The sequence below is a fragment of the Syngnathus scovelli genome, chromosome 16 (assembly GCF_024217435.2).
Source record: "Syngnathus scovelli strain Florida chromosome 16, RoL_Ssco_1.2, whole genome shotgun sequence".
Lineage (NCBI taxonomy): Eukaryota > Metazoa > Chordata > Actinopteri > Syngnathiformes > Syngnathidae > Syngnathus > Syngnathus scovelli.
Window position 1 is genome coordinate 7,132,600 of NC_090862.1, and position 15,137 is coordinate 7,147,736.

The window sequence follows — 15,137 nt, forward strand, 5'->3', positions numbered from 1 at the left end:
TGTTTAAGGAAGTCAGACGAGGAAGTGTAAAAAATGACAATCCTCCAGACAACAAAAAGTTTACACATACAATAGAGTCCACCCACCGGCGGAGCTAGAAATTTTTTTCTTGGGGTGGCCATGGGGGGGGGGGTCAAGGATGTCTCAGCGGGTCAGAGAATCAGTCGTGGAAATTTAAGTTCCTGAAAAAATTGGAAAATTACCAAAAGTCAATATTTCAGGGGGGTGGTGCCCCTGTGGCCCTCTCTAGCGCCGCCAGTGATCTATCTATTGAACTGTCTATTTTAAATAAATTTCAGGGTCACATCAAAGCTGTTATTAATATCTACAGTGACCGATGCTCTCATTAGCACACAGTAGTTGTCTATGTTTTGGTGACCAAGTTCTGCTTGTATGGATATGTGAAGGCTAGCATGATTGTAATAGCAGAAGCGAGGGACTAATTCCAAATGAGCTCATCAAACTGCAGCACATACAGACGTCTGTGCAACATCACCTCCGAGCCGTGGTACGGAACATTTACATACAACAATCATGTGGGCCCGCAGCCCACTCCCAAACACGCACACACACATACACACACACAAAAAAAAAACGCTGATGGCAAGCTAAAGCCAAGCTCAGCCCATTTCTGTGCCCGGGTGCTGTCGGAGGCGTGATTGCTGTGAGAAAAATTCACAGTTGTCTCCGCTAAGTGGAAGTGGTGAAAGATCCAGCCTCGGGGTACGCACGTTGCTGAGTGCAGATGTTTGGAATGACGCAACAAAGCAACGACCAGGTACAGTACGCCACCTGAACTTCCTCCCTCGCCCCCGCAAAATGAATCGTCGCCGTCTCAGCACATACAATTTGCGGTGAGCGGCGTGTCGGAATGAAAGAGGCCTTCTCTAAGGGCTTAATCCTTCGGACGATTAGTCAACACGTCTACCTTTAAAAGATGGCAGGAGAGCCGCTCATCCCTCCCTCCGACTGCAGCCCACAGGTGAATCGTCAGTTCCGTGGTTAGGCCATTTTGCTTAATCGGCGCTTTGTCAACCGGCGGCAACTTGAGCATCAGGAAATGTCCTTCGACCCCAGGGATGAACGACTGTACTTCCCCTGTCACATCCATCGAGCCCTGAGCCTCAAATGACTGAACCGGACATGGGTGGGAATCGCTTAGCATGCTCCCCAAGCGAGGTTCGGCTCTGAGGGGGTATTCGAGTAACAATGGCAAGATGGAGGCTTCCTGTGACTGCGTTCGGGGGGCCCGTGGGCTTGGAGCACACATGGTTTGAGTTGGGTTCCATGTCGGAAGGGCGGCGGGAAGGCAAGCAGGAAGCCTCCAATTCTCACTTCCTGCTTCTGCTGGAAACGCGATCCGCACGGCCCTCGACGGGGACGATGCGTCGGACGCCGAAGGCCCCCTCCCTGCCCGGTTGGCGTCGCCCTGAACCCACCCACCTATCAGCACCCTGAGAGCCGCGTTGGCCTTTCTTAATGAGCCAAATACAATCGCGCTCAATCATGCTGTCAGGCAGGGAAGGTCGCATTTGCCTGTTTTTCAAACATGGAAATTGGAACTCGTGCAGATATTGCAGGCAAACGCTGAGAGATGAAGATGCAATGTCAAAGTGATTAATTCAGTGAGGACCTTAATGTTCACAGCACGTCATAACGGTTCCCGGAGAACATGCAAATACGTCCAATTTATGGAGTAATTGACAAAACCTTTTGGGACAGAGTGAATTCTGATATTTGAAAGTAAAATACATTTTGAAACAAGCAATTAAAAAAGTGGTCGTTCTTTCGAGAGCGAACCAGAGTGCCTTTGCGCCAAAAAGTTGAGCACTCCATTTAGCCTCAATTGCTTCAAGACACAATTAATCAAGGCGGCATTATCAAACGATTCCTCATTTCCAATTTCAAACCATTAAAAAAACAACAAACGTGGAAACCATTGGAAAAAGCAGACGGCAAAATTGTTGACTCAAGAGCGCCTCTGCGCCAAATAGCTTAGCACTCCATTTAGCCTCAACTGCACCGAGACGTCAACTTCCGCATAATCAAGCATAAAAAAATTCATCAATGAATCCAATTCAAGCCATCAAGCAATGCGTGGAAAAAAGTGAAAAGTGAACGAACAAGATTCCCTTCATTAGAGAGTTGACTCGTTGAATCAAGAGCGCCTGTGTTCTGTTGCGACAAGTAAGCGCACTTCATTTGGCCTCAACCGCTTCAAGACACGATTAATCGACAAACGAGTTGAATCAAGGCCATTTTGCCGCCATTACGATTCGTCAACGATCAGTTATTTTTCTCCGGCAATCGAATGACTCCTTGCCAGCCTTCGTCTCTCAGCGTTCAAACAATAACAATGGCAACGACTGTAATATATATTTTTTCAATTTCAGGTGTGCAGTCCTGACCTGACGTTCAACTAGGGTGGAAAGGTGCTCTCCGCAGACAGAGAGGGAATATAGGTGACGCACGGGTGAGGCGGTAATTACAGGCTGTCGCAACGCTCTTAATTGCTTTTGCTGCCTGCGAGCCAAGTCCGTGTCAGTTCAAGTGCTCCTGGTAGAAAGAACTTGGGCTGACCTCACCGTCCCTGCCGAGCAGCGGAAAGATGACTCACCTCGCAGCGCCACGGGTTAAAAGCCACCGCTCCCATAAGGACGCGCGTGAACCTCGTGGCCAGCGTCGGAAGACATTTTGCAAAAGCAGGGAGCCTTTTTTTTTTTTTTTTTGAGTTTCCCAAAAATGTGAGCGCTGTTGTTTGCTGTGTCTGGCTCACAGCGGAATTCCTGCCCCAGCAGGCAGTGTGTTTTTACCGTGTTGTTGCAAGCGGACGCTTGAATAAAAATAAAACCCGGCATATGTCGGAGTGAGTCGTCAAACCGCATTATGACATGTGACTCAGCGAAGACATTCCCACAAAATTTTAAGATTCTTCTGAACACGACCCAAAAAAAATGAAGCAAAGAGATCCAAAACAAGAGCTCAATTAAAACATTTGACACGAACAAATAGGATTTCAAATGGCGCTGAAATAATTTGCACCATGATGACAAACTTTTAGAGTACGTCACCACTCCCGTGCAACCAAAATAATAAATCAGAACGAAAAACAACCAAAACAACACGACGTGAGCGCTGTGACATAATTCTTCAGGGTCAGCATTATTTAGCTCAATCCAATCTTTTCCATTTCAACATCGCTGGTTCTCATTAGTGACGTCTGGCGTGAGGTCGGGTACACCCTGGCCGGACTTGTCGCCAGCGAATCATGAGGCCAATTCTGAATCAATGACTCACAATTGTAAACAACCACGTTCTCCGACTTTTGGTGGTGACAAGTCCAGTTGCCTTTAATTCGACTACCGCCGCTAACTCTGGGAAATGTGCTGGTAGAGAGGCGACTAATGTGGTGTTAGCCCAAAAAAAAAAATGGCATCCAACACGAGCGACCGCTTGAGCATACAGAGCGGCTCCCACTGTGAGAAGCTTCCCACACAGCTTCACTGCCGACTGCTTTTGAGTGGGCCGGTTTTGTCAAGCAGAACCTCGCCCTCGTTCTTCTCCGCTCCGTGTCTGGCAACGAGACGGGGCATGTTCACTCTAAACCTCTTTTGGGGGGGGCAGTGAAAGGGATTGGAAGATTAAATTTATTTTGAATTCCTTTTAACTTAATGTCGTAATTACCTCCTGCGGCACAGCACTGAATCTCAACTCTGAAAACATTTGGCCACAAAACGACCTGGATGTGTGAAAGGCAGAAAGTTGATCTGTTTTGTTTTTTATATAAGGAACTCTGTAAGCCCGTTCAACGTCATAAGCCAGGTCACTCGTGTTTAATCGCAGTAAAGCAGATCAGCGGCCGCACATGTTTGCGTGCGACATTTTGCCGTTTCGGCCTCGGCAAAGGCCAAGAATGCGAAGGTCGCCGTTGATACTCTTACAAAACTCTGACCACAAAATTATCCATTGGAAGTTATGTGTGTGACAAAAAGTTCTGGGAAAATTTAAGCAACAGAGCACCTGCAGTAAATCAAAAAAAGTTTCAGTATCAACTGGAAAAGAACCAGGAAACTGCAGTATCTTGGCTACTACAACACAGCGCCAGGGAAAGTACAAGAGTACAAGAAAGGACGCAGAGAAAAACGAAGATACAAACTCGAATGGTTAACAGTCGAGAAAGACGCGCTAATCGCTCACGGCAACAGTGCTTCCCCAAGTCGTCGTAATTACGAGGCAGCCGCCGCATGGCACTCGTATGCAAATCGAACCTGTTCTCTATGCGCTTCCTTCAGCAGATCAAAGTCTGCAATTAAAGCTATCAAAGTCTGCAATTAAAGCTACCATTCATGTTTTGGAGACCAGAGAACCTGGAGGGAACCCAAGAAATCAAAGAAGATCCCGGGAGACTGCTTCTCCGAGCTGTCTGGTGATGATGACATTTGAGCATGCTCAAATTTCCACGTAGTCCCAAAATGGCAGCTTTGTCAAATGCTTATATCAGTTGTTTTCCATTTCTAGGTTTGGCGCTTTGCGATTGGTCTTTAATTACATAAAAGGTCGCGTTCTCGAAGGCAGCTGGAAATGTAAGACGTGACTAGAGAGACTCCTGTACAACTGCTACACTCAAATTTTTGTTTTGGGGTGACGGCGGGTGTCCAAGATCATTCGAATTAACATTTTCTGCCTGCCACTCAGGCAACAATGGCGGGTGGCTCTGCCTATGAAGGGGAATTCCAAAAGTGAATTCAGAGTCAGATGTGTTTTTTTTTTGTTTTTTTTTGGAACATGACATGCAAAGTTAACGCAGGCCACTGGCTGCCCTGAAAGTCAACACGAGATGCAACACACACTCCAACACACACACGCTTTCTATACATGCACCGGCTCATTTGTCAGTTGTCGCTATCATCTTCGGTGTGACACCTGGCGCTCGGCAAACAATTATAAACTCATCAAGTAAGCGGATCCTGGAAGTGTTGGAACGCTAACATGACGGACAGATGGTCACGATGTCGGCAGGTCGCTGATAAGAACTCGAGTCAAAACAAATGGAATTAAAGACACCTAGCATTTAGCATCGTACGGCATCTGTGCATTTCTGACACAGCTTTTTGTCTTCAAACTCATCACGGGCCCATTTTTTTTCAATGAATCTTGGAAGCGAGTTCCCAAAACATACAAAAATCAGCCTGCATCAACATTTGCAAAACAGATGTCGTCTTCAGGGGAACGCTGCCCGAATCTTCCTCGCCTACACGATGACACATCAAAACTGATGGACGCCAGAACACGGCGGGAAAACGTGACACGGCACATCCCGAGGTGGACGAGAAGTGGAAAACGGTGGCGTTCGATCGGGTACCGCGGATCCGAGTGTTTACGAGACCGGAGGCCCCGACTCGGCTTTTTACTGCTCTGTTTGAATAATCGGCAAAAAGTCAAACAAACGGCACAAGGGGGGGATGTTTTTGCAAAGAGATCGGAATGAGAGGTGATGAGGTGTTTTCCGTCGTTATCTTTGAAATATGACGGAAGATTCCGTCGAAAGAAAGCTTCTTGATAACCCACGCTTGTCTCTAGTTGACGATCAGATAAGGACAGCAGGGGAATCGGTTCGCCATCGTCTTATAAAAGCAGCAAGACCTGTCTTCTCCTAGAGCCGAGACTAACTTTCGGCCGCGTGGGACATTGTTTGATTTCAACTCCTTTAAAATAACACCAAGTCCACTGAACCAGACCCAGTGTCTTGTTTAGAAGCTCGCTTGAGTTCATTAGGCACATGTCGCTGGCATGAGCCGCCACACATCTTGATTCCACCTGAGCCCGGATACACTTGGACGGGATTCGTGGTCTAGATACCAAAAAAAAAAAAAAAAAAAAAAACAGCGCCACCTCAACATAAACACGGCTCGGGTCTGCTTGAGACCCCGTTTATTTATGGACGTGTCTGGGTCTAGGACACAATTAGAGCAAGACAGATAGGCAGAAGACCAAAGGCGGTGTGGACTTCTGCAACGGTGGACAATGTCCAACGACTGGGCCGGTCTTATCTGTGCTGCAGTCCAATGTACAAACATTTTCAAACAAAAATAAGGCGGCCATTTGCGGAGCTCGTCATCATGAGGTCAAACGTCCGGGGTAGGGCAAAAGTCAAGTGGTGGGTGTGAAAAGAATTCTCATCATTTGTTAACCGCGAAGGGAAAAAAAAAAAGTCCGATTGCAGGTTTTATTAACGTATGAGCTTTCATCTTTGGGGCGCTTTCCTTGGCTGTATCAGTTCAATCTGGATTTTTTTACAGCTTAATGACCACAGACATCGGAAGATGTTTTTATGGCGCTTTATGATTGGGCCAAATGGCGCACAGTGCAGAGAAGAAGGCGGGAAATTGGTTTGCTTTCGTAACAATTTTGAATACACGCTAATTTGTAGCGTATTAAATACAGCTAGGTTCAGATAATGGATTAAAATTTAGCATATTTGTGGCAAGAGTTGACATTTTAGCCCATTGTGGCTTCCAACATGTTTCTTGAGTGCAAAATAATGCTTGCGTATTTCCTGACAATACTTTGGCGGTATCACTTGAGAAACCTTATAAGGGAAATAAAACCGAAGGGAGGTGATTAGCAAGGTGGCCTGATGCAGCGCACACGACACACACACACACATACACACATATATACACAAATAGTATAAACATGACACAATTGCAATCGGCACGAGAGTGGCTCCAGCTAATTAAGACCACGCTGCCTTTCAATGCCTGTTTACATGTGGCTTCAAAATGGACGCTGTCCCCAGGGCGTCTTCCAACACGACTCCAAGGACGGCAAGGACCCAGGGAAAGGAAAAAGGAAGCCGGGACTAAAAATACAGTCAGACGGACGCAAGTATGAAAATCAACAGAATTAAATAAGTAAGGTAAAACAAAACAAACAAAAAAAAAAAAGGGACTGGAAATGAAGTTTAGCCGAAGGATAATGTTTATGCGATTTAATGAAACCCGTCCTCGAGATGATTAAAGAGTTGGGAGACACGTTCCAGCATGAATCACATGGAACGCTGACTAAAAGCGGGCGCTGTTAATATCGCCACCGTGTCGGGCGGTAAGGACACGGAGACCCCGAGGGGGGGATAAAGGAACCGGCCCTTGCCCGCCCGTGTCGTTAAAGTCGATAAGCTGGCAGCTAGCGGCGGGGAAGTTTGCTATCGGCATGCAAACGGGTCCCAAAGCACCTCGCTCACATTTTCCTTTTTCGCCTGCCTAAAAAAAAGAACATACTAGGTGGTCTCGACGACCGCGCAGGATTTTACCAAAGAGTGGCCATAGCCTCCATTTGAAATCAGTGGCTAACCAAAACAGCAGCACAGCAAATGTATTAACTGTCTCTTGACTTGTATGACCTGCGTCCAACATGTGTAATTAAAACAAAACCAGATCGGGAGCAACTTTTTTTTTTTCTTCTTCTTCGGGACCCATTAAGGAAGTCCCAGTCTTGGGCACATCTGGTCCAGTTTTCAGCAAGGCCAGGACCTCTGTTAGCCTGCCACTGAAGCATTCCCATCAGGGGTCCTCAATAGGCCAAGCCCCGTTTTAGAGCAACAATTATTATAATCTTTTTTTTTTTTTTGGAGTGGCTGTGTCGAAACTGTATGCCGTGTTGCGGCTTGTCGAAATTTGACACACCACGGGGAGAATGCTGACTTGCATGTGCAATGAATGCATTTGCACAGACAGTAAACAGGAAGTACATGAGAAAGAAAACACACAAGAAAATACGGGTACGGCTCTTTAAAGACAAACTGAAGTTGAGTTTACATGAGAAAAGGAGCATCAGATAAGAGGGGACTGTACGTGCAAGTGCGTGCGTGTTTGGGTTCACCGAGATTGCGACAGAGCAATATTGCATACATAGCTCGAACATTCAATTATTATATTGGAGTGTATTTGACCTTAACTGAATTTACTAATTCGGATAAAGAAAACTTTTTGTACCAGCGTTGCAGCCGTGTATTTTAATGTACAAGCGCTGTAAATAAAAAAGAAAAACAAGTAGTGTGGGTGAAAAGCCAGGATACTAAATACTTTATACCTGTGGGAACTGGTACATTAAATTTAAAACCATCGTTGTCACCCAGTCAAAATGTGCCCCACCTAGGCACGTGACTTTGACGTTTGCCAAGTTTCGGCAACTTGCTGCATGGAGAACGCCGCCTTTCACCGTTGAAGTTTTTTGTACAGACTTTGCCGCCAGCCGATGAGCGAGCGGTGGCTTTTATGGCGTCGGCTCGTCAAGTTTATGACTTTATCGTCGTCGGAGAGGACATTTATCTTCAAAGGGAGATGACTGGGAATGGAGGGGGGTGGGGGGGACAATAAGAGAGATCATAATGCATTAATAATCCACAACATTCATTGCAACGCACTCGGGTTTGCACAGGCTGCACTTTGGTGGGACCACAGTGGCATCTGGCGGCCAACGTTGAACCTACAGGTGTACAGTAATAGTACCGTCTTCCTTCATGAACCGCACCTGGGAACGGCATGAGCTGCGACGCTATGTGATTTGAATGGCAGACTAATAGGTTCATTATTAGACCGCGTTATTAAACATATAATTTTATAACATAATTTATAACAAAAAATATAATTAACAAGATTGTTTGATTGGATTACCTCTTTTCTTATTGATTCAAGCTTTTCCAACAACTGCGGTGAATGATAATATACTTGAGCAGACAAGTCTAATAACATCGTAGATCCTATGGCACAGATGTCAAACTCAAGGCCCGGGGGCCAGATACGGCCCGCCACATCATTTTATGTGGCCCGCGAAGACAAATTGTGCATCAAATTTGTATCTTTACTAGAATTGCAAATTGTCTTCACTTTTAATAATATATATTTTTTAAATATTTGATCAGTTTTTACTCGTCTGATTTGAAAACGAGTTATTTCTCAATTTGTTTTGTAGCTTTTACTGTATATAATATGAGGTGCTCATACATTTATTTGGGTTGACAGTCATACTGGCCCTCCGAAAGAAGCTATGACTACGATGTGGACCGCAAAAAAATAGATAAAATAAAAATTAAATAAAAAATAAAAATAGGACCTATGGGGTTAGGCATGAACCAGAATCATATTTAAATTAATCCTTCATAGCCCTGTGATGGAATCTTTTAAAAATATATTAACCCGAAACTTGAAAAATACTTCTACAATGACTGCATTATGAGCATTGTTAATTGGTTCTACCACACACTAAATTTTAGTAACTTATGACACAGTGTCATATAAACAAAATAATATCCCACTTATGTCACAATATTGCCACACTGAGGTCGGATTTCATTCAAGACTCAACAGTGCCCTCCAGTTGTGAGATTAAGGACGTGTATTCATTTGAGATGCCCCAGATGAAGCATATAGTCAAGTCAAGTCATTATAGTTAATTATTTGTATGTTATAACGCTTCATTTATATTTTTAAATGACATTGCATTTCGTTTTAAATTAAATCTTTTTATTAAAAATAAATTAGAGCCAAGAGCAAAAATTTTAACATTTTTATTTTTACTTTAATCATTTTCTAAATGTTTCTTGTTAATGTATATTTTATTGTAAAATTTAATTAATTCAAAAGCATATTGAAAACGTACTAACGTTTGACATTAGTGCCTCAGTCTTATAGTGGCCACTGGAGGAAATGCAGGTAAAAAAATGTGTTCTGGGATACCGCACGAAATGTCCACGAGATGGCAGCACAGTGTAACTATGAAAACAGCTTAGACGTTGATAAGCAACACCTTTCCAAATGGCGATTAACTACAATATATCATTCAGATTGTGAGTCACACCAATCAGCCAAAGACTACTCAAGAGGGATTAGTGTCATTTTGGCGGTTTGGGGAATAAAACAAATGATGGGCCTGTACTGACAGCAGCCTGGCGCCTAGAAGAAGCTTGTGGTCATTTTGTCAGCACTTTGGCAGAATAACGAGGCCTCTTACTGAGGGCTTATATCTCCTCTGATGCCTTGACAACCAATTACTCCACAGTCAGGCTCCACACTCACTGGCAAAACACATACGCCAGCACAGGAATTTTAAACCAAACTTTGCGACAGATTTCCTACAAATCACTTATGACCTCCCATTCTTATGTTAACAGGTTATCCAAACAAATCTATTTCTATTTCCTCTCCACAAGATTTAATAACCACTGTATTTAAGATATATATCTATATCTATCTATCTATCTATCTATCTATCTATCTATCTATCTATCTATCTATCCATCTATCTATATATATATACACATATATATCTATATACATATATATACACATATATACATTTATATATATACATATATATATACACATATATATATACACATATATACACATATATACATATATACATATAGATATATATATGTAGATAGATAGATAGATAGATAGATAGATAGATAGATAGATAGATAGATAGATAGATAGATAGATAGATAGATAGATAGATAGATAGATAGATAGATAGATAGATAGATAGATAGATAGATAGATAGATAGATAGATAGATAGATAGATATAAAGAAATATATATTTATATATATATTTCTTTTTTTAAGATAGGAGTTGCTTATTGCTTAAACTGCTCATTCAGACTGTAGAAAGAAACTGTAATATGCATGACACGCCAGCAGACGGCGTAGTACACTAGGAAATCAAAGTAAGAAAGTAGTGCAATAAATACGATCAACACTTGTTTAAATTGTACGTTTTCTTCAAAATTCACAGACTTGTATTAAGAAATGTCTTCTACTGCAAACACCAGTTTAAGACGTCACTTACTTTCATGTCAAGGTTTAGACTTGGCCTCACATCAACCCAAGCCATAAACCTCACCTAAAGCCTAACATAACTGTTTTTACACTTGCTTCTCACACATTTCCTTCCCACACAAGTGCAATGAGAACCTCAGAAAAAAAAAAAAAAAACACTGTTTCTCCCACACACTGGCATAAACACATAGACCTCCAACACAAAGGTACCATTTTACTCAGGGAGGGTCAGCAGTTCTCTCCATCAGACGGGGGCTTGTTCTTGGTCAGAGGCTGCTGCCCAATCTCAGACCAGCCCCCATCACCACCAACGGGCTTTGTCGCCCCCCCGCCGGCCCCCCGCCACCCCCGGAGACAAGCTCCCCATTGTTCCTGTCGTAATAATAAATGACAGTTCTCCTGTTCCAACATGAACTACACGTGAAAAGTGATGACGCAATTTACGCTGAGGATAATTTGACTTCCACACTCGAAGGTCACCTGACAAGAAGGATGAGGGGCAACTGTACCTCAAGGTAAAGTGGCGGAGCATGTCATAGACAAAATTGGTGTCATTAATGCGCAGCGCAGGCTCCTCCTGCTCTCCCGTGGGTCCGTCGTGACACCCAGACACGGGAGTTCACCATCAGGTCACGTTGAGCTCGTCCACCTGCTACCGAGGTCTTGGCTCTTGAGTTTGTGAGAAATCACCACTCGACCCTGAGCTCGTAAACACGTCATTAACATGCACCGGCGGCAACGCCATCTGTTTACTTTTAGCGCCATGCTAAAGAACACCACGAATACGACGACTCAAGCTCTGGTACAAGAAAAATGCTAAATAACAAGAGAAGCGACAGTACTTAATATCAACCAGCAGAGGCGCTGTTGATTCAGCATCAACAAGTTTGCAGTTTGACAAACTCATCATTAGTTATGCAATTTGTTACGAGACCTCAGTCGTTGATGTCGTTAAATGAAATTTAGATGCTCGAGCCAGTTCCAAATCTGGAAAAGCAGTTTGAGCGGTGTTTCAAATCATCTCCATGAGGATGTGAACACTTGACAGGACACACGGGAAAAACACGGTGAATGGTTTTGCCCGTGCTGAGAAGAAAAGAAAATTCCTGCGGAGAGGGAAATTAGCGTGGAGGAAAAAAAGAAAAGAGGGCTTGTTAAACGAGTCGAACCCCGGTGTGTATATGGTTCAACTGCTGCGGTTCGCCACAAGACTATCATATGACGGCGCGCTTGACGCTGCGTGAGAAAGCAAATTCCTCGGCAACAACTGCCCTGAGATACAAAAGAAACATGCGAACCCCACCTAAAAAAACAAACAAACCAAAAAAAGTGCTGAGTGCGAATCTTGCCTGCACTAATGACCCCAATTGGACTAATTATTTGACATTTTTTGTCAGTTTTTTTTAGTACCGATAAAGATACAGGTGTTTTCCCATCTGTAAAAAGTAACGGAAAACTCAGAGGAATGTCAGACTCAATATTATCCATGAAACAATAATAGTTATGTTGAAAGAACACCATCTATGAAACATGTAAGTGAAAATTAAAAATGTAAAAACTACAAATAAAATAGTTGATGTATTGATACTGTATCATAACGGGCTTAGTCTGGTGAGTGACGTGGGTGCCGGCAAAAACAAGTGTACGGTTGGGAGTTAATCTGCTTGTTGAGTGACTCGGTGTGAGCTGACCAATATTGGGCACATTGGAGGGAGGGGGTGGGGTGGGGGTCGATTTTGGGTCACGTCTACAAACATGCATCTTCTCCGGCACTCGCATATGACAAAAAGCAGGAAGAAGAAGAGCCAGTGTTTAGTCAAGACCTCGCTCACTGACACAAAGTCTGTCTTTGTCCGCCTCCTGGGGTGCCAGATAAAGGAATTCTTGTGCGTCTTGGCGGTGGGGTTGGGTGGGGTGGGGGGCACCGCTGCTCTGACCGAGTTTATTTGACACTTCAGCTCCTTTTGTGAGGGCAAGTGTCCCACCGTCAATGCCGGCCATGAGAGTCACTTGGCTCAAGACAGAGGGTCCCTCTTCAGTGGAGAAAGGGGGTCTTGTGTGTTGTGCTGCCGACATATAGTGGTGGCTCTGTCCCTGCGCCCCTGACAATAGATATCAGTCTTGCTTGCTAGCGAGCTTGTTTGAGGGTTTGCCTTTGGGTTTTCCGGTCAAGGTATGGTGACCAGCAAGGCACCTGAAGGCAGATCACTTTTGCCGGCAGAGCTTGCAGGTGCACTGGAGCTCGCGCAATTACTGCAGCCCATTTTAGAGTGTGAGCAGATCACATGTGACTTGAGAATGGATGCATCTTTGCTCAAAACAGCTAAACGTGCTAAGTCCAGATGTACAATTTACAGGTGCAAGCCAAAAAGGTTCTTTGAGGGCTACAGTGGCTTGTTAATAAAGCAGAAGCCTAAAATTGGTCTCCAAATGTTACATTGACAAATTGAAACGACACCTGTGCCCTTCTGACTCAGGATGGGAGGAATTCCTATTATTGCAAAGTTGTGCATCACGATATAGCAATTTGACAATATTTAGTGGTTTATGACAGGGCAATTGAAAAGGGGGAGAAACTTCTAGAGGCACTTTTTAAAATTAATCAACAATTAACAGCAATCTGCTCTTTGTCAGTTTTGCAGACAATCCAAATGCTCAATCCCTGCCTTTCCAACTTCTATTTACTGTCACTGACAATATTCATGATCAACATTTTAGCACAAATCTTAAATACCTGCTCGACCAGGTGATGCTCCATGAGGTCGCCCGGCAGAAAGGTAGTACCAATAAGAATATTCCAAGATATGAGAAAATATTCCATTCTCCGTGTCTTCAAATCAATCGCATCCAGAAGAATACAAACATGAGGATGTTGCTATCCCATGAGGAGGCGTCTGTCCCACATGTCCCGCAGTTGGACTGGGACATCACTCTTTGCATTACAAGAGGTGAGTATTCCACAAAATGATCCACAGGGAGGTTCTCTAATCCACACCATGGAGACATCTGTTCATTTATATTATTATAAATTTTGTGCAAAAGAAAATACGCGCGTTGAGGTTTGAAACTTCTTGACGCATTCCAAGAATCCTCGCGACAGACCTCGGAAAACACTGCGGGGAAAATGTAAAATATCAGCGATTAAATGAGGTCCAAATAGAGATTACAAGCAAAACATATTTTGTAGTATGCATCCATGCGGCGCAGTATGTTTCAAGTCCAGCTTGCTTCTTCGGACGAACCTCTCTCGTTCTTGTGCAGAGTGAGACTGAGCCATAGTTGGAGCGCTGCAGTTGAGCACATGCTGCCAGCGTCTGACGTCAGCCGCGCAAAGAACACTGGGAAATGTATTTCAACCGCCAAATTCAGACCACAGAAATCGTTGTCTGGAAGTAAATATAGAAAGTTTTTTTGCTAATCTGTGATGATAAATAATATTATTAATAAATAACACAATAAATAATGTATTAATAAAAAATATTTTGTAGGTATTTTCTGGGCCAGGACTAAAAAAATCTATAGCCAATTTTAGAAATGTATTTGTTACTGTCCATTGGACAATGGGGAGGGATATTATTATTATTATTGTATACAATATTATTTATTTATTTATTTATTTATTTATTTATTTATTTATTTATTTGTTTGTTTGTTTGTTTGTTTGTTTGTTTGTTTGTTTGTTTGTTTGTTTATTCGTTTATTCATTTATTCATTTATTCATTTATTCATTTATTCATTTGTTAGTTAGTTAGTTAGTTAGTTAGTTAGTTAGTTAGTTAGTTAGTTAGTTAGTTAGTTAGTTAGTTAGTTTGTTTGTTTGTTTGTTTGTTTGTTTATTTATTTCCGGTAGCAGCCCCAAGTGTGACATTGTTTTATTATCGGTGTCAGTAGATCTGTTGTCAATCATCAAGTGTCAGCACGAAGGCGGCTTGCGTGTGAGCGCTGCAAGTGAGTAATGATGATCATCCGTGGCGGCGCGCAGACACATGAGGATGTTGGCGCATGAAATCACCTTCCCAAGAATGAATGACTCTCTTGTCTTTGCTTACTTCACTTTCATGTTCCTACACCTCCAGGCTGCCTTATTCAGTATTGCGAGGATCAGAGCTTCCTTCGAAGCCTCAAAGCAAGGACTGGAGACTTTGGGGAGTGGGCTGAAGATGGTGGGGGGCAATGTGATGGTCATAACATACAATGTCTTGGCTCAATAAAGTTTTGCATGTGGGGTACAAGTGAAAAGGTGTGTGACAGGCCTAACCAAGCTCCACTCCAGTTTTTCCAGGGCTCTGCATCT

General features: G+C 43.3%; 1 long non-coding RNA gene across 1 annotated transcript in view; it reads right to left on the reverse strand.

The window, feature by feature from the left end:
* Positions 1-14,125, reverse strand: part of LOC125984229 (uncharacterized) — a 30,171-nt gene extending 16,046 nt beyond the window's left edge. Inside the window, exon 1 of the long non-coding RNA XR_007486864.2 lies at positions 13,578-14,125. This is a non-coding gene — a long non-coding RNA (uncharacterized lncRNA). The remainder of the gene's footprint in view (positions 1-13,577) is intronic.
* Positions 14,126-15,137: the final 1,012 nt, after the last annotated feature.